Source organism: Microtus oregoni, unplaced genomic scaffold (genome assembly GCF_018167655.1).
Source record: "Microtus oregoni isolate MIOR12 unplaced genomic scaffold, Mior012 000033F_ref0000390, whole genome shotgun sequence".
In the NCBI taxonomy this organism is placed as follows: Eukaryota; Metazoa; Chordata; class Mammalia; order Rodentia; family Cricetidae; genus Microtus; species Microtus oregoni.
Genome location: NW_024543092.1, coordinates 9,529,196 through 9,536,042, shown reverse-complemented (window position 1 = coordinate 9,536,042; position 6,847 = coordinate 9,529,196).

The following is a 6,847-nucleotide window of genomic DNA, read 5'->3' as shown; positions in this document are numbered from 1 at the left end:
AGGGCTCGGAGTCGGAGAAGAGCTAAAGGCAGGAGCCTAGAGGGGCTTTGGCTTTAAGCCTCCTGTGTGACCTGTGGCGGAGAGGATCGCGTTGCACCTGCGATCCCGGGAACACGCGTACCCAGACGCTCCACCCCTGTCCCCCCCGTTTGCGATGGTGCGACCCAACAAGCCCATCGCGAGCTCTAGGGAGGGCTAGACGGTGAGCAGGGTCCACTGCGGGAGCAGGGGGAGGGCCGCGGCTGCAGCCGGAGCGGGACCGGGCTTCTCCGGGAGCAACGCGCCACCGCCTAGTGGGGGTGGAGACAGGGAATAATCGGAGAGGGAGCGGGTAGGTGACCCAGAAGAATAAACCTTGGAAGAAAGAGGAATGGGTGAGCCAATCGCTGTCGCTCGACCGGGCGGAGCGAGAGCGAGTGGCCCCCCGAGGTGCGGTGGGGGGTGTGTGGAGGCAGGGGGTTTGAGGTTTGTCCGTGGGATCCATAGCGGCGGCGGGAGCAGAGGGTAGCTTTCAGAAGCTGGCCGAGAGGGGAAGATGGGGGATTGGTTTTGAATGCTTAGAGCCCATAGCTGAAGCACAGCCCACCCGCAAAAAAGGTACCCAAAAGGTACCGCGAACACGGCAGGCCAAAAAACACAGGCATCCGAGTGTTTTTGGGGTGTGCTAACTCTTAACTGGCCTGAACCCAGCTACCGTAAGGGGGAGAAAAAGCCCTGGCTGGGAGGAGACAATTAAGCTTTTGAGGGCCTGCGTACGGCCCAAAGGCACGGCACCGAGCTGGCCGGAAGAGGACAGGAAAGGGTTAGAAAAAAAAGAGGAAGAAGCCCGGAGCACCGAACTCCCGGGCGCGTGGACTGAGGCAGGCTTCGGCCAAGGGCAAAAAGCCGGGGGAGGGAGGTTGGCGACCTAGTCCAGGATGCGCAAAGAAAGCCGGCCGGACAGTCTTTGAACGCCCTGGGGGGAAGGAAGCCAACTCAGGTTAACTCACGGATCAGGATGAGGCGGTGGAGAATGGCCGTGGCAAACAGGTGGAGATGAATGCAGGCGGTCGGTTCGTTTAGACCTTGTGCCGGTGAAACCCAGAGGCAAAAGCCTCGGGCGCCAGGATGAAGATGTCACTGAGTCAAGGATGGCACCAATGTTGTTCTTAATTTCTGCGGGTTAGACGGTAGAGACGGTTACGCGAGGAAAAGACACAGACACGCGGCGGTCCCACGTGGGTGCACTTTAATGGAGGAGGGGCAACAAACAGGAAGGGGGTGCAGACACGGTAGGGAAGGTGGGGAAGAGAAGGGAGGAGAGAGAGAGAAAGAGAGAGAGAGAGGGGGCTCGTGGCGGCCCCCACTTTTTAATGGGGAATGCAAAAGCTTCTGGGAAATGTGTCCCCAGGGGAACGCTGGGAGTTGTAGTGTCGCAAGAGAACAACAGAGGGTATAAGGCAGAGATGAAGAAGGGCAGCGGAACATGAATATATGAAAAGGGAATGGGAGTTTCTGGGAGAGGAGGGTACAGTAGGGCAGGGGTGGGGGAGGCTGTAGTGGTATCTGTAGTGCAATGTGTGTTTTCCATGTCAGTGTTCCCTCCCTGCTGTGTTTACTCTATAGTAGACACTATTAAGTTAAAACACCGAGGACAAAACTGTAAGGGGTAGTGACGGTGGACTCCATTGTCGGCCTGACTGTCTTAGCTCTGTGTCTATGGGGGTGTTTCCAAAGGAGAGACCCTCCAGGTCACCACAAAGAGAAAGTGTCTCTATTACTGCTACCCTAACAGGTATTTTTAATGACCAGGCCATGGCTCTATGTCAGCAGTTGCCAGCTTTCACTGTCAGATTGCCACTGCTGTGGCACCCTGCCTGCTGGACTGAGCAGTACTGAGTTCTCTGCCTCTCACTGTACTCAAGACAATTTGTCAGCCTGAGGTGTCAGTCTTAGGAAACAGCTTCTGGGTGGAGTTCATGGCAGTGTCTAATTGGAGAATCACCTTGATTGGGCATAAGCCAGCCTAACCCACCTGCAGCAGGGAAAATACACTCCATGCCATTGTATCTCCTAACATAGTCCTGGGCCCTGGGAGAGAGCAACCTGTGGTCCTGGGCTATCAGAAGGCCCATCAGGCCTCAGGCAGATGTCATGAGGTGAGCTCTTTCCCACTAGGCTGTTTTATGGACAAGTCACAGTCAGACAAGATGTCCAGAAGTGAGACACACCCAGAAGGGACATGGTGGTCATGTGTGTTGAGAGATGCCTAGCAGAGAGGGAAAAGGACTGTTACCTCACAGGAGTCTCCTTTTCCAAGATGGTTGTGGAAATAGCATTCCAGAGGAATGATCAGGCTTCCACGTCTCCCCCAGCAAGCATCTCTGACTCAGGAGCATCCTCATTTCCTGGACTTCAGAGCACAATGGGCACAAACACCAGAAACTCCCCATATCCTCTCCAGCTGACCCAGAGGCACGGGCAGCACAGGACCATTCTGGTTGTTTAGCACACAGCTTTGGCATCACTTGGAGGGAGTGCTCAAGGGAATGGGTACCAATACTGGGATACAGGATGCTACCTAATCTGGGGTCAAGTAAGAAGTACAGAGGCCAAACCTGGTCTCCTGTTGTCCCCCAATCTCTTGAGCTGCTTCCACACTGAAGCTGGGATAGTGTTTGATGTAGAGAGGGAGTGACTTGCCGAGTTGTCAATATTATTATGTGCTCTGTAAATAAAAGCTATGCAATGTCTGCTGAAATGAACCGCATTTTCTGCTACTGTCTGCCCAGGAGTTAGCCTGTGGGGGGGGGCGGTTCTGGGAGGCAGTGGTTCTCTTATGACCTACTTAGCACCATTGGCAGGTCATATATGACTTAAAGTTTTCCCCTTATCCCTGCTTTTGGTTCTATGGGAGAGAGTGCAAGGATGTCCGAGAGTGTCCTCAGGCAGGGGCATGCAGTGCCACCTTCCTGGGTAGGAGGGTGGGGGAAGGGGATATAAAGATGGTGAACTCGGTGCTGGTTCAGGATATGAAGTAGCCAGTGAAGCTGTGTGTGGTGACCTCTGCCCTCAGTTCTGAGAAGGCTGATGAAGGGAACTGGTGCAAGCTGGCAACCCAGCTTATACAGGAAGGGGAAATGAGGAGGAGGAGATAAAGAAATGAAGAGAGAACTGGGGTGGTGTGACTCCTGTCCGTGGGAGCAGCTGTGGTTTTAGAGATTCGGTGGCTTCTGGTGAACCACAGTGAACTTCCACTTCCTCTGGCCCTATCTTATCTTTCGATGTAGGAATTTTTCTGAGACGTCGCAGCTTCTCTGAAAGCCTCTGAGGGAAAGAGTATGGGGTGGGGTAGAGAGCAAACCCCAGGATCTGGACTGCACTGACATCCAGAAGGAGTCTTAGGGGATGGGAGATGGGGTGGAGGCCCAGGATCATCAGTTCAGCTAGGAGCACCCTTCCTCCCTGATGTTGTGGCCCTGTGTCCTCTCACACTGTATTCTTGAGTCCCCTGAACTCATGGATTTGTCTCCAGGACAATGGGAGAAGAGCCAGGGTGCAGTAATGAGCTTGGTTACTGTGGCTAGGCCATGGATTCCCTTCTCTAAACCCAGCCTCAGATGTGAAGGGCACTGTGGTAGACACCAGCTTCCTGCTGATGACATTCATGAAAATTTCTGAATCAGTGCTGTGACCTCAGGCAGTTTGGGGTTTGTCTGTCACACCCCTTCACTTTTTTGTTAGTGGTTTTGTGGTTACATCAACTTCCAGGAGAGCCTCCAGGGGCTCAGGTCCTCTTCCTGAGAGGCCATGACACCCGGGCAGAAGCTGAGCAGCCTGGGCTCTGTGGCTCTGGTGTCACCAGGCCTCCCACTCCATGTTGTCCCTCCCCCACACAAACTGGCTGCAACCTCAGAGATGCTAGGCAGCTGAAGCAGGGCAGAACGTCAAGGAATAAATCAGGCAGTTCTTAGGGCTGTGTAACATTCTCTTGCCTGCAGCCATAGAGGAATTATCAGGGACTATTTGAGGGCTTTCCTCACATCCTCCAGTCACTGTCCCATGTCCCCAAGCTTGGCTGGTCTCACCTTCCACTCTCTCCCACTGCCACCCCTCTCCCTCCACTCTGTCCTGTCCTACCCCTACTGTCCTGAGCCCCCATCCAGGTCCTTGCTCTTTTTTTTAGCCCAGCTTTAGGGCCCTCTCTGCTCTGCTGTCAGCCCTCAACCTCTCAATCTCTGCTCCCCTCCCTTACCCCTTTATCTTGTCCTCCAATCCCTAACCCCCAATGCCTTATTCTCTCCCTCAACCCACTCAACCCCTCTTGACCTTGGGCCTGGTGTAGTACTGCCTCTTGGCCCATTCATTTTCCCAGGATCATCCCTGTCTTGATCCCCTGTCTACCTTTGTGGGCCTCTCCCTGTTAACTTTCTCCTACCTCTCAAATCTCAGCTTCACCACACCCCCACTGCCTTAGATTCTTTTTTCTCCTCTACCCCAAAACCAGCCTTGTTTCCACAATGCTCTTGACACCTCTGGTCTGGATCACCCTGTCTTTCCTCTTAGCCTTGCTCCCCCTCCCACACCTCTGCATTGAATTCCAACCACAGTTCCCCATCCTCTCTCTGAGAAACACAAGTGTGCTTTGGAGATGTCTTTTTATGCCTAGTCACAGTTTGTTTGTTTGTTTGTTTGTTGAGACAAAGTTTCACTATGTAACTCTGGCTTGTCTGTAAATTTATAGAAACCAGGCTAGCCTCAATCTCGTGGAGATCTGTTTGCCTCTGCCTTCTGAGTTCTGAGTGGTTGTGAACCACTCTGCCTGACCCGTTATTGTTATTTTTCCCCTTTTGCCTCTACCTGTCTAGTTTGATGTTTTTACTTTTGCTTTTCTTATTTGTATGTTTTATATTAAATTTCTGTCTTAGGATTTCCTATTACTGTGAAGAGACACCATCACCACGACAACTCTTATGAAGGAAACCTTTAATTGTGGTGGCTCTCTTAAAGTTGAGAGGTTCAGTCTATTATGGCCGGAAGCATGGTAGCCTGCAGGCTGGAATTGCGCTGGCTACATCTTGCAGGCAACAGGCCACTGACACACTGGGAGGAATCCTGAGTGTATGAAACCCTAAAGCTTGCCTTCAGTGACACAGACACACTTACTCCATCAAGGCCATACTCATTCCAACAAAGCTGCACTTCTTATGAGATTCTGTGATAATAAGATTTGGAATTAGGGAGCCAGTTACATTCAAACGACCCCAGTTTCAAATGTCACTACAAAGATAAATAACAAAATGTTTCCTTAGAGTTTTTACCACAGTTTCACAGTGTCGGACTCTAGACTTAAATCTTCAGTCCATTTAAGGATGCTTTTGCATGATGTGTGCTGTGAGGTTCAGGTTTAGCATCTCCCATGCTGCTTGCCTGTTTCCTCAGAATTGTTTATTGAAGAGATTTCCCTTCCCTCTACACCCCACCCACCATTTGATTTTTGCGTCCTTGTTGAAGGTCTTTGCGCAGGCTTATTTGTGGGCTTCCTGTTCTATTCCATTGTTGCTTAGTGCTTCTCATACTGTTTTGATTACTATAGCCTTGGATATAGTTGAAATAAAAAGTATGCTGCATGCTGCTGTTTCATTCTCAAAATGCAGCTGGAGAGATGGCTCAGTATTTAAGAACATTTGCTCTCACAGAACAGGCTCCAGAGTTCAATTTCCAGCAACCACGTGGTGGCTATCCATCATCTACACAATTGTGCATATACATATAGGTGAGCAAAACACTCATATACACCCAAGAAAATAAATAAAACTGAAGAAAAGTAAATTGACTATTTGGAACTTTTCTTTTTTGAAAACATTTTTTATTACTTTATAAATAACAATCAAAATTCCCACTTCCTCCCCTCCTCCCACTTCCCTCCCGCTCCCCCACACACCCTCCCCCACACATCCTCCAGTCCTAAGACAGGGCAAGGAAATCCAAGGTCCTCCCGAGTACATCCAGGCTTAGGAAGGTGTGCATCCAAAGAGAATAGGATCCCAAAAAGCCAGTACATGCAGTAGAGACAAATCCCAGTGCCATTATCATTGGCCCCTCAGTCTGCCCCAATCGTCAACCACATTCAGAGGGTCCAGTTTGATTCCATGCTCGTTCATTCCCAGTCCAGCTGGAGTTGGTGATCTCCCATTAGCTCAGGCACACAGTCTCAGTGGGTGACCCACCCCTCGTGGTCCTGACTTCCTTGCTCATATTCTCCCTCCTTCAGCTCTTCAACTGGACCTTGGGAGCTCAGTCCAGTGCTCCAATGTGGGTCTCTGTCTCCATCTGTCACTGGACGAAGGTTCTATGGTGATATTCAAGATAGTCATCAGTCTGACTATGGGACAGTCTGACTTCTCTTGTCATACCTCATGATAGCTATGGCCAGTAACTGGAAACCAAAGCCCCTAAAAATCCTTCCTAAGCAAGACAACTTCATTTACAAATTACTCTGAAGGAAGAGTCTGTTGTGTTAAGGTTTGAGTGCAAGACTGTATGCCTTAAAAACATATATTTGTTGTACAATATAACTTATATTGCTGTCAGACATTAACCTTCTGCACAGTTGCACTGATTCTTAACCTGTGGTTCATGACCCCACTGAGGATAACACATAAGTTATCATGCATATCACATTTTTACATTATAATTCATAATATTAGGAAAACTAGAGTTACAAATTATCAATGAAACTAATGTTATGGTGGTCAGGGTCACCACAACATGAGGAACTGTATCACAGGGTTATAGCATTAGGGAGGTTGAGAAGCACTGGTCTAGAGCAGAGTGCTGTGTGTAGTGTGCTCGTACATCAGGTAGC